This window comes from Notechis scutatus, chromosome 1 (assembly GCF_049901735.1).
Source record: "Notechis scutatus isolate UNSWTSFEM ecotype Mainland chromosome 1, rNotScu1.2, whole genome shotgun sequence".
In the NCBI taxonomy this organism is placed as follows: domain Eukaryota; kingdom Metazoa; phylum Chordata; class Lepidosauria; order Squamata; family Elapidae; genus Notechis; species Notechis scutatus.
This window is the reverse complement of record NC_142009.1, coordinates 202,314,036-202,335,666: the sequence shown is the minus strand read 5'-3', so window position 1 is coordinate 202,335,666 and position 21,631 is coordinate 202,314,036. Positions and strand designations below refer to the sequence as shown.

Sequence of the window (21,631 nt, the reverse complement as noted above, 5' to 3'; positions counted from 1 at the left end):
CCAGCAAGAGGCAAGACATGTCTAAACAGCCAATTTAATACATCAGAAGGTGGTGGACCAGGCTGCCTTTGACAGATGGGATTTAGTTAGTGCTTGGAGAAGATATCACCAAGAAATCCCAGAGTTCTAAGGCAGACTGGAATGCTGGAACCACAACCTGAAATAAATCAATAGTAAACCATGTCTGTAATGGATTCAAATGATACTTTATTATTTATTTAATATAGTTCTACAGCCACCCATCTCAAACCATATGATTCTGGGTTCCCCCTACACATCCAGGACCCCAGGGTCTAGCACACATCCCAGTCTTTTGGCCCTTGTGAAAAACCAGCCAGGACATATGACCTGTGGTGGGATGTTATTCCAGAGAGAGGGGGTTGCCGTTACAGGAAAGATTATCTTAACTGTTGGACAGACTTGGAACATGTATGCCTCTTCTGCCTGACCAGATAAGACAGGTAGAAACCACAGGACAGAGATGGTCCTGTAAGCAACCAGACTATAAACCATGGATACTTAAGCTGGGCAAAGCAACAAGTGTCCCCTTTCGAAGCAGGAAGTTCAATTTTCTTGATGGCCCAGCCCTCCTCCTTTGTGTCCCCTTCTCTACAAATCCAGGCCTGACATGCATAGATGCAAAGTTCATAGAATAAAAGTGGATTGTCTGTTATGTATGTTTCCCCGCTTTTTTGAATCCCTCCTCTCTGCACTATGTATTTCTAGAATAAAAAAGAGGTATAGAACAGAGCAGGAAGGTCCTTTCTACCCTAATCCTGCCACTTGGTAGATGACAGATGAAAGCAGAAAGCAAAACGAACTCCTTGCCAGCAAACGTGGCAAGAAGAGGCAGCTGACCACCAACCACGCGGCAGCACCACCAGCTGCAAGCAGCCGTGTCCAGTAGGGAGATGGCTATTGGGGACAGCCATCAGCTGCTCTGTTTGCTCACCTGCTTGTTATTCCAGAAGGCAGGAGCCCTTTTACCAATGATGGCCGCTTGCTGGTTTTCAAGCAGCGAGTAGGGTCACTACAACAGGACTGCCCCAAGGCAGATGCTTGCAGATCTGCTAAGCGCAGTTTAAAGAACTGCAGCCTTCCTTCCTATATACTAACGTCCTTCAGGGCTTAGCACACCAACATCTATTTATTCCTTTTTGGGGGGTAGTGACACGATGCAAAGTGGAGTAAGAAACGATGCGCCACAGGATCGCGCCACAGCAAATAGAGCTAACTTTAGGGGGCTCTTCCTATTTTTTTGCCAGAGCTCTTCGGTATCAGCTCCCTATATTTTGGTCTTGCGCATATTTTTGTCTTCCAAGCCTGATGGATGGAAGACTCCCTGAAGCTCCATCTCGTCGCCGAGAGGCTGTTTGGGTCGTGTAGTCTTGGACAAGCCTCCACACCCCAGCCCACCTTGCGTGGGAGGTTGGTCTGGATTCAGATACTAAAAAAACATGGGTGGTAGTAACGGCGGCGGAGATTCGCACTCTATAGGCTGGGCATCAGATGCCAAGGTCTGAATTGGACCCCCTTTCCCCCCCCGTATAGATGACCATGGAACCGTTCGAGAGATTCGGAGCTGCGGCACCAGGCGTCGGAGTGGGTTATGCTACCCCCACCCCTGGCGGCTTCGACTATCCGGCTCCGAGCTGACCAACAAACACTCACCGCCCGGCAGAGCCAAACCTCTGGCCTCCCCTCCTCACACCTCACTCCTCAACTCGAGGAGCGTCGAGCCCCGCCGCGGCTCCTCTCAGCGCCTCCGCCGAGGCTCGCTTAATTGGCCGGCCAATGGCAAAGCAGCCCAAGAATTTAGCGTGGAGTCGGGCCTTCCTGATTGGCTGGCTGGGAAGTGTCTGGAAGGCTGAGCGTTCCCGGGCAGGACTGCAGTGCACGCCGCCAGCCTCGCTGCATTGTACGCTCGTGGGAAAGGGGGACAAGCGGGCAGGCAGGCGGGCTGGCCGGCCGGCCGGAGGCGAAGGGGTCTGGGCGTTGAGCCGGTGAGTAAAGGGCTGCTGTTTTTTCTTGTCGCGTGGCTCCCTTCCCCTTCTTTGAACCAGCCTGAGAGCAGAGGAGGGTGAAGGATGTGGGGGCGCTCGGCGTTGAACCCCGGACTAGGCTTATTGTTGAGCGCTGCATTCTCAGCGCGGTCTGCAGCAACAGATGATTATTATTATTATTTTTTTAAAAAATATTTTTTTGCCTTCGGGGGGCATAGTTGCCATGTCCAAGGCTCTGCTCAAGAGCGGGGCGCTCCCCTCCTTCTTCTGCTGGGCAGTTGGCTTCCTGCTTGTAATAGTGTCACTGGCAAGGGATGGTGGCCCAAGGGCTCTGCCCCCTCCCCGGGCGAGGTTTTAAAGGCTCGGGAAAGAGAAAGGCTCGCTTTCTCGGGCGAAGTTGGACGCTGTCGAGCACCGCAGCAAGACGCATTTACCCGAGGAATTCTCTCTCTCCTCTTTTCCTCTCCCCCCCCCCCATTTTTTTTTTACGGATCAGCGTTTTAAAAGTTAAAAAAAAGGGGGGAAAACTTTTCTTTTCTCCGTGACTGCAGAACATAGTTCAAAGCCTGGACCAGGAATTAGCGCGGGTCTGAAAACTTAAAAAAAAAAAAAGACTCCGAGGTTTAAAGTTTAAAAGGGTGGGTCCTTAACACGCGGTTTTATTCCTGTATGTGGCCAGCCTTTATTGTTAATCCGTTGGAAATCGCTAGAGACGAACGATCGGGTTTACTGTTCGTGTGTACGGGAGCACAGATGAAGTACTTGGGTTTAAGCCAGTTTTGGGTCAAACGTTGCAAGATTTGCACTACGTTAAGGCTGCAGAACCTTGTTAAACTTATTTTCACTCGGCAGCTCATCTGTCGGCTGAATAGAAGTGTACATCCCATATTAATTTGCTTTGCTTCAAACATTTGAATGGGTGTTAATTCCCCCCACTCCCAGTAATGCCACCCCTTCTTTCTAGAGTTTAATGGAAGTGGATTTAATCTTTGAAAGCTAGCATATGTTTGTACTCGGTGAGAAACAAATGCATTCGAAATGTTTTACCATAAGCAGCGTTTCATGCAGTAAAGATCATTTCAGGTACGAGTTTCCAGTTTTTATGTAGAGCACACCACCAACAGACCCCTTTGAGATCCAATATCAGGTAGGAGCCGGAAGTGCAAATAACCACCCACTCCGGAGAGGACACCTTAAAAAAAACAAACAATTTTAAAAACGTTTATTAAAAAGTTTAATACCCTAATTTTCATGAGATTTTTGTGTTTCTGCTTGTGAAGTGTTTGTGCAACCTTGGGTGCAGATATTGAAATCCTGTGTGGTGTGGAAGGAGGATGCCCAAATCTTGCAATTTATTTATTTATTATATTGAACATTGTCATTAGAAACCTCCTGCTTTATAAATGTGGACTATTAACAGCTCTTGTACCACAAGTTGAGAACAGTGATATAAGGAAAAAAAATCAAAACACAACATTTAGAGCAGAATCATCTATTGTACAGGTAGATTTTTTGCACATTTATGTGGGAGTAAGCACCTTTGACACTATGAATACACCTGCATGAACCTGAACTACTAGACTTCATTTACATGTGCATTTGTTCATAAAGGCCTATCTTAACAATTTAATCAGATGCTAATTGCCATAAAAATTACACATGTAATTAAGGTAGGTAAAGCTGCATATTCTAGAGTGAATTCCGTTTTGCCATTTTTAAATATTTATCAGCATTGGATGTGAAGTTTTATCAAACATCAAAGGTGTATGTTTTCAGTAAGTGAACAATTCCTTATGTAGGATTATCCAAGAATAATGTGAGACTTCATATCAGCCTGCGGAAAGCAGTTCCTCTTGGCATCTGACAGTATATCCCCCCCCAGCCCCCCGAAAAGAACGAATCATAGTAGGATGAATCTTTGTTTTTAAAGATTAATCCTTGAAAATACAAGAATTGATGCTTATTCACAATCACAGCTTAGCATCGGATGGAATGTGCACCTGCAGTAGCAGAGGGGGATTTGGTCAACTCAAAGCTTTCCTAGAAAGAGATGCAGTTCCAAGCTGGAGTAGGTTTGGGTTAGCCCCACCCTAGAATCTCTCAGGATGTATCCAGTAGGTTAGAGTTTTAGTATTTGAAAGATTCTGTCCAGTAGGTATAAGCAAATAAAGGATTGGACTTGATTGGTTCTCACTGTCTCATCACCAGGCTTGAGCCTGGCAGTATCTTTTGGATTGCCTTAGGTAATGCTTGTTTATTCATTTATCTAGCTTTACAGTTTTATCTCTTGTGTTTTCTTACGTTCTAAGCCTGTTTACAGAAACCAGAATTTCAACTTGCCGTAGTCCAAACAACCTGCAAATGATATCATCGGTGAATTAGTTTCACAGGAATAGTCCATCTGCATGTTAGTCTTCCAGAAAGGTTAAACAAAAAAGTCAATTTGGACTAACAATTTGAAGCCAGATTCACATGATTGTGAGATGGGTGGCATATAAATTAACTAAATTAAAAAAATTGTCTTTCTCGCAGCTAAATGGCCCTGGAGACTCAACGCTCAGTGACTGTACAGGGGGGAATAGTCCCATAGAGGTTCCGCCAGGCCAAATGGAGCCAAGGTAGTCCACAATCTTGACCAAGTAACCTCAGGGCTCCTTCTCCATCTCCTTTACATGAGGGGAAAAAATATCCCTTCATTCCAGAACACGTGAAGCTGACTTCAGCTGCCGCAGTGATGAAATGAAAGCAATGGGATGGCATATATTTTTTGAGCGGCTAACACAACCTCTTTGTGACATGGGAGCTGAGGATGAGCTATTAAAATAAAACATTTTGAGCATATATTTTCAAGCCCTATTTCTCAAAAACTCTTTCGGCTCTACCATTTCTCACATGACAGATGTAAGGGAGCTATTACAAAACTGGCATCATACCACCTGTTTGATACCATCTGACAGCATATTTTTAAAAAAGGCTCTGTTCAGTGAAGGTGATTCATATTTGGAAATCAAATGAAATAATTCATATGCTTGCAGACATTACATCCACTTGATTAGCTTGGAAGGTTTGTGGGTAGCCTAATGGTTAAGAGCAATGCGTGTTGAGTGTATGTCAGATTTGGGCAACTTTTGGTTTGCAAGATCTGTTTCAGTCTTGTAAACAGTCAGAAGTAGGTAGAAAATTGGTGGGAGAGCTCTGGGTAAGGGGGGTGAACTCATTCATTGATTGCATTCCATTTAATATACACTGTGCCAAGTTATGTACGAGTTACTGCAGATCAAGGATATTAACAATTACTGCCGATCGGAGGAGGGGGTAGAGAACTGAGAGACTTTTGATGATTAGCATTTGAGCATAAGAAACCCTGCCAATATGTTACAAAACATCCAGTGATCCATTTCTAATTCATTTTTTAGAACAGCTTTGGAATTGATTATCATGCTGGTGGAACACCATTAATTGGATTCATCAAGAGCTTGGAAACTGAATTTATGTTTGCAGAATCATGTCTGAGGATGTGCTTCTGTGATTTGCAGTCTTGCTAGAAATGTCCGATGTTATTGAATGTTGTACAAGAATATAATGTTTTCGATAAAACAAGTCTATAAAAATATAGAGTGGTGACTGCAAGCACCATAGCTTTACAGAGTTTATGGTGCCGTTCTTGATATAATGTCTCATTTATCAAATAGATTAGAACTTTTATGAATGAAGGTTTGGATTGAAGAATATAAAATGACCCTCAGGAGTTTTTAGATATGCTCTAGAGTTTGTATACTCTGGAGCGCATACCTTCTTATATCTTTTTTGTGTATTTTTGTGCTCATAACTAATCATTTGCATTTCAGCAGGTTGTCAGCTTCCTGCCCACTGCAGCTTTATTGGTTCCCCAAAATCTATCCTAAATTCAGGGTAATCTCTAGAATATTATGCATTTTAGGCAGGTGTAAATGCAGTGTCCTAACCCCTTGGCACCATTGGATGCAATCTATAGTTTATTGTTCTCCACACAATTGAAATTAGAGAGAATTATTCAGTTAACTTTGAAAGACAGTAGGATGTCAAATATTAATGCTATCTGTCACAGTTCGAGCAGGTACAATTTAATGTTATAATGTAATCTGACACGTGTTGAGACTCTTATTACATCCAATTTTGACATCAGCCTACAACTTTTTCATGCAGCCTTTTCTAATTTATTAATTTTTGTATGAATTTCAAGTTGAATTTGCATTCTGTGGAACAAATATGTTCTGATCACATATTAGCTTAGGAGATGCAAAATAAGTTGTTTTGTTTAAAAATTATGGACCAAATTAAATTAACCATCCTAAGCGTTGAAAACCTTTTAAGTTAGCATAGAGTACCAAGCTTCAGAAGTTGACTTGACAATGAGATCAAAAACAGATGTTATTGTAAATTTCAAAAATTCTGAAAGTATTTATTCCAAAAATAATTACTGTATTGCTTTCTTTTTCATGCTAAAATTTATTTGTTGTGGTTTTGCACTAGTTGTATATCTGTTAGTTGGACTTAATTATTCAATGCACAAGGAGCATTTAATGGTTAACACAGCCTTTATATTGTATTGTTTGAACAAGACTTACGAGCATGAATTCCTTCTGTGATATCAACCAGTAAAAGTAATGGGAAGAGAAAAGAACATAACTTGCTTTTTGTTCCCTATACATGTTTCTGTCATTCATATGGTGTCATTGAAATTGTATCATTGATTATGATTATATGCCATCAAGGCAATGTCTGACCAGCTGCACAAATAGATTTTCTTAAGGACATTCGCTCAGCCTGGTCCTTTAGGAACTTTATATGCTTTTATGGTGGAATTTGAAAAGCTCACTATTGTCTATTTTGTGTTATTGTTGGCATGTGTTCTTGAAAATAAAAATGGGCTGGAAAAATATTGTGATTGAAAAATGAAGTCTTTCTGGTGCTGGAAAAAGTAATTTCAGAAAAAAAACACCATTGTATCGGCAGAAACTATAATCATTCTCTTCCTTCATTTCTGTTTCTTAGACCGTACATTCCAACTTTGTTTTCCTACTTAACATTTTCAACTGTGGCAGTCTCCAAGCACAAGTAGCAAATCAACATGTGTTGATTTCAGATTGAACTGGACCAGTTCAACCCGGACCATCGTCAACCTCCTCCTTTTCTCTATTAATGCTTGGAGGATAAACTTAGATAATCATGATATTAAAAGGTTGACTCTAAAGTCTGATATTATTGTCACTGATTGCATTGTATTGAAGTACTATCCCTGCTTTATCCATTCTGACTATGGAAACAATATGGTAGCTTCCTTCTTTTTTATGTCCTGAGTAGTAATCACTCTGTTCTTCCAACCAAAAATATTCAAGCCCAGTTCAGTCCATTTAACGTGCAGTTGATGTTTATCTTTTCTTGTCTTGAGTTTTCCCCTATTCATGCTTTTTTACATTCCACGTCCTCACTGTAAATCTGCAGCTTTGTATTTTAGACATCTGGAAGGTTTTAATTTAACCAGTGCTAAACACCAATAATGCTTTGAAACATCCTCAACTCTTCCTCAACTCCATTTTGAATGGCATCCTAACTGTGTATCATCAGGCACTATATTGTCATGTATTTTATATTGTCTATCCTTGTAGGTTCCATGGTAAAATACAGGAGTGGTTTATTACTGCTTTCTCCTCAGTATGAAATCATGCCTTTGCTGTTGTCTCTAAAGTGATCATTTGCCTCCAGCATCTTTCTGAATCACTGCTGCTGAATATCATGCCTTTTTGCTTTAACTGGATTGACCTTCATTGGCATTAGTAAATTGGGTAGGATTATACAATGTATATATAATATAATATACAGATCATGTACTCTCAGGTTCCTTTATTCATCCCACCCAGGAAGACCTACAGTATCTCTCCCCAATCAGTGGCAACCCTAGAGAAAATTGAAACTGTATACATTATTCCATATGGTGGGTGTGCCGTAAATAATTTTGTCATGCGTTTACAGTGACAGCTGTGGTGTGGTTAGAATGCAGTATTGCAGGCTAACTCTGCCGATTGCCAGCAATTCAATTCTGACTGGCTAAAGGTGGATTCAGCTTTCTATCCTTCCGAGGATGGAAAGGAGGACCCAGTTTTTTGGGGGCAATATGCTGACTTTGTAAACAGCTTAGAGAGGGTTGTAAAGAACTGTGAAGCGGTATATAAGTCTAAGTGCTGTTGCTAAGTGCTATTGCTACATCCAGTTTGTTTAAGTGCAAATCTGTGTAGACTTTTACATTTTTTACACCATGTACACTTACACCTACTTTACCAGATAGATCTCTCATGATGGCAGTTGATACTGTGGATGTACTTTTTTATCCACAACATACCACCTGTAATGCAACTGGCAAATGTGCCATTTGGCATTAGCATTAGAAAATTGTTCTGGTATCTCCAGCATATAAACAGAGTCAATTAGCATAATATTATGTACATTTTTTAAATTTTTCATGAAATAAAACCTCTAGGTGTTCTTAAAGATGAGTTCTGAAGTTTTAACACATTTCTGTATTTTATGAGGACGGGTTAGTTAGAATGTTAAATTCTTGTAAACCTTGTTTGTTTGCTGTGCCATGCAAAATGGCCTAAAGGTATTAAAATGTATTTAAATGCTCAGTTATTCTGATACTCAGCCTAAGGTCCTGGACCCATCACTATGCTAGTAAGCTTCCTGAAGGCTCACCGGGAATATATTTAACAACCAGCAAACAAAATATTTGTTTTGGCTAGCAGCTGAAAGGAAACGAAGAGAAAAATGATTACCAAGGCCCTGAAAAGCTCCTTAGATGAGGAACATGGAGCAAACTAAATTCACGTGCAAAACATTTTGTTCCATTCTTACCTGCCCTCTGTTTTTTCAGCTATGACAGGCTATAGAATTATTTGATTATTACCGATCAAAACCCAAATAATGTAGCTTTTTAATTAATTGGATAAGAATGTTAGTTCCTTCTTAGCCCAAATTGGCCTTCTAAGGTTACATACAGATTAAAATACATTGAAGAATCTTGCCTCAAATAACATGCTAAAAATGTAGTAAAAATGGTATTCAAGTATGAAACAGAATATTAATGGCTTGCCTCAAGCTAAACAAGGAAGGACCAATATAGTTTCTCCAGGGAAAATGTCCAGTGATGAGGGTTTGGCCACAGTCCTATGTTCCAATCAACCTATCCTTCTCTGAGAGTAAGATAGAGCCAATAAAAGAAGTTTTGAATTAGAGGCAGTATTTTCTACACAGTTACTACTTGAAAGAAATATACTTTAGCTGATTGGTGGCATGGAATTTTAACAACGCTGTTAATGTTTACTGTGAAAAGTTTGTGCATCTCTATTGTGCTGGTCTTTTCTCTGTCTGATTTCATACTTGAACAGTGCATAATTCATAAGGTTATGCACAATTGTAGATTATGTAACAAACAAGGCACAAGTTACCAAAACATGCAAGCTTAAAAGAAATAGTCTCTTTGCAAGTACTTAATATCTGCCTACAGTGGCTTCTAACAATAGTTTTTTAAAAAATATTCCTGAATCTGCCAAAATGATTTTTTTCCTACCGTGGTTAAAAGCTTGACATCTTTACAGTTAGTCCTTGACTTGTGACTGGTTGCTTAGCAGTTGTTCAAAGTTACAATGGTCTTCCCTAGGGGTACTTGGTTCTGAAGTTCTGTTGGCTGCCTCCCCTCCCCGCAGTCATGTGATCTCATTTTGGACGCTTGGCAACTGGCCTGCATTTACGGCCATTTGCTAAATCCCACAGTCATGTGATCGTGTTTTATGATGATGTGGCATTTACTTCCATTTGTTTTGGGCAAAATCAATCTCTTGCAAACAATTGTCTTCCTTAACCATTGTGGAGTTTGCTTAACAATTGCTGTAAAAAAATTGATAAAATCAAGTCAGTCATAAGGGTAACTCACTGTATGACTGTCACAACTTACAACCGTAATGGGCTGGTGCCATTAGGGTTGCAATTTGAGGACTATGTATAGTTAAAATCAATGAATTGTTTATAGTTTCATTGAACAATCTGTCTTTGCATAGTTGTCTACAATTATTTTGTTACATGACTACAAAAAGTGTCAAAATTTGTAAGTGAGTCCTTGATTGAAAACAATGCTGAATAAAATCCCAATCTTTCTGCAGTAGTATTCAGATTCCTTAACCTTTCTGTAGTTTCAAGTTTTCCCTGGATTTCTTTTTTTTTCTGGCAGTTCTAGATTGTATGGTGACTATTTCATAATGACCCGAAGACCATTTGTTTTAACATTTCTGTATTTATGTTTTGCTGCTTCTGAAACTTTTAAATTTATGTTTAATAATTCTACATCATAGCTGCCCATACCATCATCAAATTTTCTTCAACAAGTAGAAATTAATAAGCTATGGATGAGTTTGCAGTCCAGTAGCACCATGCATGCAGATGTGGGGGAAAAAATTGTTTCAGCTAAAGGCTCCTTACCTTTGTACAAAAATATTTCCCTTTTTTCATTTACCTGTTGCCTCTCCAAAATCTAGTGCAAAATGAATGTTGTGCAAACAAGGTGCAAGTGTGGGCATAGTTGGATTTTAAAAAAATGATTTTAATCCCTCCTTTATTAGTTCTGTAAATAGCTCAAGGTAGCAAACATACCTAATACTCTTTCCTCCTCCTACTTTTTTTAGTTGTCATACATGTTCTCTTATTTCATCAACAGTATTGGCAGAAACCAGAAATATATGGCTGGTTTTCTTCTATAGTGCTTCTCATATCAATAGCCATTTTGATGCTACTCATACTGAACGCTTATTTCCAATATAGCATTTGGGAAACAGAGTGGGAGGAATTTTGTTTTTAGAACTGCATTGTTAATAGCAATAGTCACATAGACAGACATGTGGCTGCCAAATTAAAAAACAACAGATGTGTATCAAATAATATACCAATTTTCTATAATTGGCTAATTTAAAAAAATATTGTGTCATAATGGATTGTTAAATTTCATATTCAACATTGATCTATGATTGTGATGCAAGATATCTGCTGGCATAGCTAAGATACTTTCACCTAAGGTTTCCTGATCGGTCTATAGCTTGGCACCATATTAGCTGCTTCTTTAGATATCTGAGATGCACAGAGATATCCACATGGATCATAACATTTCTAAAGGATCCTCAAACAAGGTAACAATCCTTTTTTTTTTTTTTTTGGATTTATCTAATCTGGTGAACATTTATCTGCAACTTATTTTTCTTTATTATTAACTTTTTAATAAATGGGTATTCAAGTAAGACAGAGACTGCAAAGTAAAACTCTTAACAGTAAGGGTTCAAGATAACTCTTGATTATTCAGACACAATGTCCATAAAGATACTGGTATTTTCTGGACAAACAGAAAACTATACTTAATAATAAGCACACAGTAACAGAAGAGAATCTATGTAGCCAAGGGTTGAACTGTGGAGTCCTTGGTACTCTCGTGAGTTTGGTTGTTTGCTGCAGACATTTCATTACTTGTCTAGATAACATCATCAGTGCTAGTAAGTGTGATGGAAAGAAACTTAGGAAGAACCCACTCTAATTTGATTGTGAGGTTAAAAGTGGCAGCAGAAAATTTGCACCTTTAGACATACAAGATTCTGTTCATGTGATCTTAAAATAAAATAGAATTAGCTCATCTGGTTGTGTTTCCTATCTGGTTTGCCTGAGAGGGCTGACACACTGACAGGGCAACCTACTGCATATAAACAGGGAGCAAACCACACATTCATTAGTTGACGTTACCTGGTTGGGTAATGAGATGTCTGCAAGCAAACTCCCAAGCTCAGAGAGCTCCAAGGACTCCACAATAAATGTACATTGATATTGTACATTGATCAAAGTCCAATTTAGTTAGAAATACAAATTAATTCCCTATAGGCTCATTGATTGTACTTCATATCTTAGTGAAATTAGAGTGTGCCAAGAATGTTGATTGGCAAACTATTCAGCGATTTAAGAGACTTGTGATTTGCTGCCATGGATACATCATGTAATTTTTATTAATTACATATTAGTTATGTGCAATGACGGAGAGTTACTCACTCTTCCCCAGTGTATAAAAATGGCTAAAAGCTTTATGATGTAATCAGCCCAAACCAATTAGCATAACTTTGGAGTGTATTTCTGCAGCCCTCCCACTTTCCAGGGGAATATATGATAGACACGTGTGCTTGTGTGCGCACGCACACACACACACACACAAAAATACTCATGTCTCGTCAAGTTTTAGAAGAGCTTTTATCAAGATATATAGAATTATATAAAAATATAAAATATTTTTTGTACGCTTATACTTTTATAAGATGCCAAGAGCAATTGGGATTAAGTGCACATAAAATCCACAAAATGAAAATTGTTTTGACTTCAACTATGAATAAATAATCTTAAAAGACTAAAATATGTACATTTTACTGCTGTTGACATAGTTCAATGGGGAGGTTTTAATAGAGCTAATACAAGTGTACTCTAATTGTTCTGTTCTGTTCAGAATATATATCTGTGTATATTCTTGTCAAAGTCCATGGCATGGGTAAAGATTAAAGTAGTGGATGTACAGTACTTAAGAAGTTGACCTACACTAGTTCTTTTCATGTGGCAAACATTTAATGAGTACACACTGCAAACACTTCGAAACAAATGCTGTTTTAGAGCTCCTGAAACAATGGCTATCACTGATAATGCATTGCATCCTGCTGGAAAAAAAATGGACGTGTATAATGGTTGCACAAATATTCTATATTTTTGCTTGAACACCTTGTTCACATAAAGGTGTTCTGAAGCTTTAAAGTGCAATTGTATACACACCAGTGTTGAAGTCAGACTGAACTCTCTTAGCAAACATGTACACAATTCTTCAGCTTTGGAGACTGCTAAAGGTTGGCCTAGAAGCAAACTTGCCGTTTGAGACTATTCAAAAAGATATTGAGTGTGCTTGGTGAAAAAAGTAAGGAAGAATTTGTACTGGCAACTAATAATGCAGTTTGCCTCCCTTCCATCCTTAAGCTATTGACAGAAAGAGTAACTTACCCAAAAGCGCCTTTATATGAGACCTGGACTAAAACCTAAGATACGGAGATGAAAGTTCTGCATATTTCTTAATTCCAGAGTTGCCAGCAAAGTGAACAAAGAGGCTTGTTTATGAGAAGTGTATATAAGATACTGTATCAGTGTACAAAAACGCTAGTTTTCTCACATTTCAGGAAAAGGATTGTTTTGTTAATTTGGTTTTCTTATGAACTCCATTGAAAAATACAGGGTTAGGTTGGGCCAATTTCTTTTTCTACTTTTCCTTTTTTTCATCTTCTTTTTCTATCATCAGCTGTAAAGAACATTTATTTTGATAAACATTAAAAAAAGAAAGATTTTAGTTTGCACTTGATTAGCTTTCCAAAGCATCCAATTACTTAACAAGCATTGTTAAGGCCTCTTTATTTCGCTTAGTTAATTGTGTTGCTTAATACGTTCATGTTAAATGGCACCACTTTTGTCTAGCTGAAAAACTGTTCAGTAAGGAATAGACTTCCTTACTAAATTCCGAGGTTCCCTGGCTAGGAAACATGACTCTTTCATCACTGAAGTAATGCCTGATGGGTAAAAATTAGCTTTGTGCCAGAGGCTCCAATTACAGTTCTAAAGATGGTCCTGGGTACAAATCTATTGATAGTATTCTGTGGGCTGTATAGCTTGAATAGGAAATGACTTTGGTGGACCTGGAACTTTTAATCTAAAAATCATTCTATCTTTATGTGGTGAAGCTCTAGAGCAGGGGTCCCAACCCATGTTCCGTGTCAGCAACTAGGCCGCGCAAATAAGTGAGGCCCCATCCGCGGGATGCAGGCAGCATACAAAATCACATCCGCTCTGGTCCGCGGAAAAACCTTTTTCCAAGGAACCAGCCCCTGGTTCCCAAAAGGTTGGAGGCCCCTGCTCTAGAACCAAGCTGTTATTGGCATCTACACATTGGCTGAGGCGTGGTTTGTTTTAACCAGTGACTTAATTAGATCAGTATATGGATCACACAAGGGCTTAGCAGTGACTGTGAAAGTTGCCTCTATAGGTAGTCCTTTACTTATGATCAAATTAGAGCCTAAAATTTATGTCCCTTCTCTGTACAATATACGGTAGGTAGTCCTAGGCTTACAACGGTGTAGTGATTATTCAGCGTTACAACGGTACTGAAAAAGGTGACTTATGACCAGGGTGGGATTCAAATTTCTTAACAACCAGTTCTGTGGGCGTGGCCAAATCATGGGTGTGGCTTGGTCATGTGACTGGGCGTTGCTTGCTAGCTGGGTGTGGCTTGGCGGTCACATGACTGGCTGGACATGGCTTGTATGTAAATATTGAAATTTTTTATTAAAAAAGAGCAACTTTTATCCAAAATCAGGCAAAGCAGGCAGGCAGATTGAGTTGCTCACGGAATCACAGATTCACTCAGAGATCTACCTTTGTGCAATCTGCTACCTGGGTCTGCACTGAAAAATAGAAGCTTCAGTCCTAAGGAAGGTTCAGCTCTGCTTTTAGATTAGCTAGAAAGCAAGAAATCCAACAATTTCCTGTTTTGTAGCTAATCTAAATCTCCTGGCACAGCTGATAGTTGGAAGAGCTGATGGTCGGGGGAAAAAAAAGAAAAATAGCAACTTACCAAAAATTAGGCAAAGGCACAATGCAGGCAAGTTGGATGGCGTGCATACCAGGTAAGAAGTGAGGGGACAGGGCCAGCCAGTGGCTCAATTTGCTGGTTCGCCAAACTGCGCTGAATTGTAACAACCGGTTCTATAGAACCGTTTCGACCAGGTAGAATCCCACCCCTGCTTATGACCAGTTTTCATCCTCAGGGCCATTATAGCATCCCGGTGATCATGAGATCAAAATTCAGACTCTTGGCAGCTGACTCATATTTATGACGGTTGCCGTGTCCTGGGGTCACGTGATTCCCTTTTGTGACTTTCTAACAAGCAAAGTCAACGAGGAAGCCAGATTCACTTAACAACAGTTTATCTAATGTTAACAACTGCAGTGATTCACTTCACAACGCTGGCAAGAAAGGTCGTAAAATGGGGCAAACTCACTTAACAAATGTTTCACTTAGCGACAAGAGGTTTTGGGCTCGGTTGTGACTGGAAGTCGAGGACTACCTCTAGTGCAGTTTCAGAGCAATTTCAGATCAGTTCACCATCCTTTTATTTTACTGTTCCCATGAAAAATAGTACCTGAAAAAAACATTGGGAATTATACTTCAAGAGATGTGGAGGGCACCAGATCTACTTTAGTATGACACTGGCAATCCTTCAGGGTTAGATTATATAACTTATGTGTGTCTGATTTTTGCTTTTATTTTAATTTTTCCTAGCAATATCCTGTTGGACATTATTTGTTTAAGGGAGTTCACTGGAAGATTAGTTTCGAGAAGTTTGAGGTGTTTCTCTTCCCCACCCCTCACTCTCTCATCATCCTTTTGAAGAACAGAGATGATTCTGTAGCAGCAAGACAATTATCACTCAAAGGCGTAGAGTGTTATTTCTATTATGCTTCATAGCTTCTTCTGCACATTTGATACCAGTTTTCTACTTATACTGACTTCAAAGGTAGGGTCCTTTAACTGGGGAATAGGAAGCACTGTATAACATGGGTTTACATGGTTGAAACTGGCACAAAATTTGTATGATCTCATATAATTGGGAAGATTGCTCTCCGCTCCAGGCTTTATGGAAACCAGAACTAAGGAGTAATCTAAATTAGTCTGGTTTGAGCGGAAGAAGAGAGAATATTTATTGTTATTAATGAACTTTAGGTAGATTTTTTTTAATGAAGTGGTTATCATGATGCATTTTCCTGTACTGTTTTTTTCCTCTGTTTTTTTTTTTTAAACAAAATCTTTTCCTTGAAAACAGATGATAAGATTTCCAGATATTTTGAAGCCATTTTATTCTAACTGGGGTTGGGGATGAAGGGGAAGATAGACTGAGCAAAAATGATGACATTTGAAATTTCCTTATGAAATTTTACTAATGTCTAACCCTAATGTAAAACGCTTCATGTATGAAAGCATTAAAATATGCTCTTTGGAATAATTTGCAATATTCAGAAAACAAATCGTTTAAACATTTTAGAACCACTAGAACAAAACATTTTAGGACCACTCCTCTTTTGTTTAAAAACATTGTGCATGTTTCCTCAGAAATATAATGCCATTTATCAGAGATTATTCCAGCCAATCATGCTTGATCAGTGATCTCCAAGCTTGACAACTTTAAGATGTGTGGCTTCAACTCCCAAAATAGCCAGGCATAGGGAATTCTGGAACTTGAAGTCTACCCATTTTAAAGTTGACAAGTTTGACAAACGTTATTTCAGAACGAACCCTTACAATTATGTGCAAGTCAAGCTGGAAGTAGGAATATATTTTAACACCACTGTTTTGTACTACTGAGACACATGAACCTTCATTTTTGCCATCTGGAAAGAAAAAACAACAACCCTAAAATTGACATTACAACATTTTTTAATCTGTGAAAGTCAGCTGATTTGAGAAGTAGTTTTGTACAGACTCAGTATAAAAGTATATAAGCATATTCATGTATTTTAATTACAACTTTGGTTACGATTGTTCTGCTGCAGGTTTCTTTCTCCACCTCCCCAAATCATAATATGTATGCTGAGTGACTAAACACTTGACTTTAAAAACATCTTCCTCATTCTAAAATAAACTGTTTTCCATGGATGAAATTAATGTTAACATTCTGTGTGTTCTCCCAATTTCTCCTGGAAAAATTAAATGAAATCTGAAATCCTCCCCCCCCCTTCCCCCCCCCCCCTTAACAATTTTTTTTTCCTGGAGTACAATGAGAATGGGTTTTGAGAACCATTGCAACCTGTAACCCTTTCAGATAATAAAACATGCTTAGAATAAGCCCAAGTAAGTAAGGAGGAAATTGTAGCATTATCTGCAATTAACATTTGTGTGTTAACATTTATGTATTTCAGGATTTGAAATGTGTCTTCAGCAAACCAACAGACAGATTCTAATGATCACAACCTGTGAAGAACCGTAAATTGGACAACAAGGGATAGGAAGCGGGTGAGACCCTGGTCTTCAGTGATAGTGCTAAGGGGCAGGGGTGGGCTGCTGGGGGTTCGCAGGGGTTTGGGAGAGCCTCTAGCTAAGATTCTGTGCAGTTCAGATAATCCTCAAATCCCACTCCTGGCTGGCCCCGCCCACTCCACCCTTCCCAGGAGCCCCAAGTGACTCATTTTGGATGCAGGTAAAGGCAGGGTGTGCACAGAGGCTCAGGTAGGGCTAAAAATAGGCCTCCCGGAAGTTCAGGAAGGCCGGAAATGGGCCTCTTTCAGGCTTTCAGAGAGCGTCCAGAGCCCGGGGAGGCTGTTTTTGCCCTCCCGGAGGCTCGAAGAAAGCCTCCCGAGCCCGGTTTGGCCCTCCCCTGCCATGGTGCAGGAGGCCGACTAGGCCATGCCCACCATGGCCACGCCCATCCAGCAACCAGGCAGAGAACCTTTGCTAAAAATTTTGAAGCCCACCCCTGCTAAGGGGCCAGTGTTAGTGCCTGGCTTTGGCCTTCAGTTTCTTGTGTTAAACCTCAAGATTGCTTTGTGTTGTTGTCTTGCACTGTATTGTTAACTCCTACGGCAATGTAGTCTTACTGATATCTTGCAGCAAATGATATCTCAGTCAGGAAATCTGGCTCCATATACAGGTAGTCCTCAACTTACAACAGTTCGTTTAGTGATCGTTTACAGTTACAATGGCACTAAAAAAAAGTGCTGTTATAATAATTTTTCACAGTTATGACTGTTGCAGCATCCCCATGATCAAAATTCAGAAGCTTGACAACTGGTTCATGTTTATGACCGTTGCTTGTTCCAAGGTCATGTCAACCTTTTGCGACCTGCTGACAAGAAGTCAATGGGGAAGCCAGATTCACTTAACAACTGGGTTATTAACTTGTCAACTGCAATGATTCACTTAACAACTGTGGCAAACAAGGTCGTAAAATGGGACAAACTCACTTAACAAATGTCTCAGCAACAGAAATGTTGGGCTCAATTGTGATTGTAAGTTGAAGACTACCTGTATATATAATACATTAGTATTCGCATTATGTTCATTGACTGAACTTGGGCCAGTCAATAATGGGTGCATAAGTAAGGCTTGAGGTCATGGATCCAGGCTTTCTTTTCTTACCAGTGAATGAGGCATCAAATATATCACAGTCTGAAGTGAGTGACATAATAAATCATCCTGAAAAGGAAGACCCCTGCAGAGCCAAAGTCAAAAATTACAAAGCTCTTCATCACAGTTTAACTGTTCTCTCTATTTCACAGACTGTTGAGTTTGAGGTAACATGTATCCCAGCCAAATGCATTTTCCACCTATGGTTTCCAATTTACATCATTCCAAGGAATTCCAATTGGAAATCGTGTTAACGCACTGCATTGTTTCTTTTCTTTTTTTTAAAGCATGATTTGTGTTATTCTCCATTTGTGACATTCTTCTTGCTTACTGAAAGAATGGTTGTCATTACCCTTTGAACAATAGTGCTGAAACCTATCCTCTAATTAAACCCAGGGATTAACTTTGTGTCCCAGTTTGGAAATGAATTTAAAAGTTTCCTCATAAGCTTGTGGGCAGTAAATGCATCCCTAAAATCTCCAGTGAAGACTTGACTTTATACCAACAAATTCTAGACGCCCATTTTATATCATTTATTTAAAGATCACGTGACAGCAATCTTCATAAAGTTGTCCATATAAATAGCTGGCTCTCGATCTTTAAATAAATGATATAAAATGGGCTTCTAGAACTTGCTGGCATATAAAAGAGAGTCTGAATTATAGAAAAGGTGTGCAGATACTTTAAGGCATTGCAGACAAGTGCTAAATTTACATGTCTATGCCCTGCAAAGTATCTTTTGCCTTTGAATCCCAGATGCTACACAGCTGTTTTATTACCACGTAAAGCACATTTCAGTCTTCCTTTGGGCTACTAGTAGTGCTTTAGCAAGAACCAGCATGGTGCTTATTTATTTTTATTTATTTTTATTTATTTGATTTGCCAATTGTTTACAAGATAATAAGTATAAGTGTATACATAGTTGTGAATACATGAAATGGGTACATAAAAGAAAAATAAAAGAATAAGAGAAACAATAGGACAGGGACGGTAGGCACAATGGTGCGCTTATGCACGCCCCCTACAGACCTCTTAGGAAAGGGGTGAGGTCAATAGTAGATAGTCTAAGGTTAAAGTTTTTGGGGTTTGGGGAAGAGACTATAGAGTCGGGTAGAGTATTCCAGACATTGACCACTCTATTGCTGAAGTCGTATTTCTTGCAATCAAGTTTGGTGCGGTTTACTTTGAGTTTGTATCTATTGTGTGCTCTTGTGTTGTTATGGTTGAAGCTGAAGTATTCATTGACAGGTAGGATATTGCAATGTATGATTTTATATACCATGCTTAGGTCAGACCGAAAACGGCGTAATTCAAGGTTTTCTAGTTTTAGAATTTCAAGTCTGGTGGCATAAGGTATTCTACAACGAGTAGAAGAGTGGAGAACTCTTCTTGTGAGATATTTCTGGACTTTCTCAATTGTGCTAATATCAGATACGTAATGAGGCTTCCAGACTGATGAACTGTATTCGAGTATTGGTCTAGCAAATGTTTTGTATGCTCTGGTTAGTAGTGTGATATTACCAGAGAAAAAGCTACGTAGGATTAGGTTAACAACTCTTAATGCCTTTTTGGCTATGTAGTTGCAGTGGGCTCTAGCACTTAGATCATTAGAGGTGAGTATTCCAAGGTCCTTTACAGAGCTTGGGTCATCAACAAGATCTTGACTATTCAGCTTGTATTTTATTTTCTGATTTTTTTTGCCAATATGTAAGACAGAGCATTTATTTGTTGAGATTTGGAGTTGCCATTTGTTTGACCATTCAGATACATAGTCAAGGTCTTTTTGTAAGGTAGCAGTATTGTCTGTGGTATTGAACAGCTTTACATCATCAGCGAAGAGAACGCAATTGCTCTTAATATGATCACAGAGGTCATTTATGTAGAGTATGAAGAGAGTTGGTCCTAGAACACTGCCCTGGGGGACACCACTATTGACAGGTACTGGATTTGATAGAACGCTCCCGATTTTGACCATTTGTTGTCTGTTTGACAGGAATGCTTCTATCCAGTTATTCAGTTGTCCAGAGATACCGTAGGATTTTATTTTTAGGAGTAGTTTGTCGTGTACCACTGAATCAAAGGCTTTACAGAAGTCTATGTAGATTGCGTCAATTGCTTTGCCCTGGTCGAGTTGTGTCGTCCATATGTTTTTGCAGTGTAAGAGTTGCAGATTACAGGATAGTTTTTTCTGAAACCAAATTGTTTATTGGAGAGTAGGTTGTTTGACTCTAAGTGGAGGATGATGGATTGGTTAATAATTGATTCCATGACTTTACAGGTGACGCAGCATAAGGAGATTGGCCTGTAATTTTCAACTAGGCTTGGGTCTCCCTTTTTGAAGATGGGGATGACTGTGGCTTGTGACCATAGGTTAGGCAAGGAGCTGGTCCTGAAAGATTTTTCAAAGATTATGCTTAGAGGTTTGGCTATGGCAGTGGATAGCTTTCTTAAGAAATAGGCACATATTCCATCCGGTCCAATAGATAGAGATGGTTTTAGATTGCGTAGTGATTTTTCGACATTGTCTTCTGCGAAATCGATATGTATTAGATCATTGTTGTTATCTGTGGTACGGCTAGGAAATACTGGGCATGATCCATTGCTGTTTACAAATACTGAGCCGAAGAATGTGTTAAAGATGTTGGCTTTAATGGTGTCATCGTTGCAGTCTTTACCATCAGGTCCTATCAAGGGAGGGATGGACCTTGAGTCTTTTAGTTTGTTGTTTACAAAATTGTAAAAAGCTCGGGTGGAATTGGTGCTTAGAAGGTTTTCCTCTTGTTTAATGTGATAATTGGTGCATTCAGTCTTTATCTGGTGGCATAAATTTTTGTATCGGTTTTTGAAATTGGCAACGTGACCAGATTTGTTTTTCCGCCAGAGTGATCTCTTTTTGGATTGAAGTTTCCTTATTGATATGGGTAATCTGCTTTTTTGTTTTGTTTTGGGAGTTGTTGTTGGAACATATAGTTTGATGACTCTTTTGACTTCAAGTAAAAATATGTTATAATGGTCTTCAACGGTATTGCATCCAGTGAATAGAGATTGCCAATCAAGGGATGAGAGATCGTTGTCTATAAGATCATAGTTGCCTTTTTTGAAGTTACAATAGGGGATTACATCATTGTGGTGATTTTTGTGTGGATGTATGTTGAGACAAAAGTCGATCATATTGTGGTCACTACTGGAAAAGGGTTCTTTAGTTTGTATTCCGTAAATTAGGTTCAAACTGTTGCAGAAGATGAGATCGAGGCAGTTGTTTAGTCTAGTGTTGTTGATTACTAGTTGTTCCAGTCCCAGATTTGTAATAGCATTGTAGAAGGTTGTGTGTATGATTTCAGTTGTACAATCATTTAGGGTCCAGTTA

General features: G+C 39.3%; 1 protein-coding gene across 1 annotated transcript in view; it reads left to right on the top strand.

Moving 5' to 3' along the window:
• The first annotated feature begins 1,883 nt into the window (after positions 1 to 1,883).
• The window catches only part of LYPD6 (LY6/PLAUR domain containing 6), a 68,717-nt gene continuing 48,969 nt past the window's right edge, over positions 1,884 to 21,631 (top strand). Inside the window, exons 1-2 of the mRNA XM_087950056.1 lie at positions 1,884 to 2,003; positions 17,061 to 17,154. The gene's annotated coding sequence lies outside the window, so the exon portion shown is untranslated. The remainder of the gene's footprint in view (positions 2,004 to 17,060; positions 17,155 to 21,631) is intronic.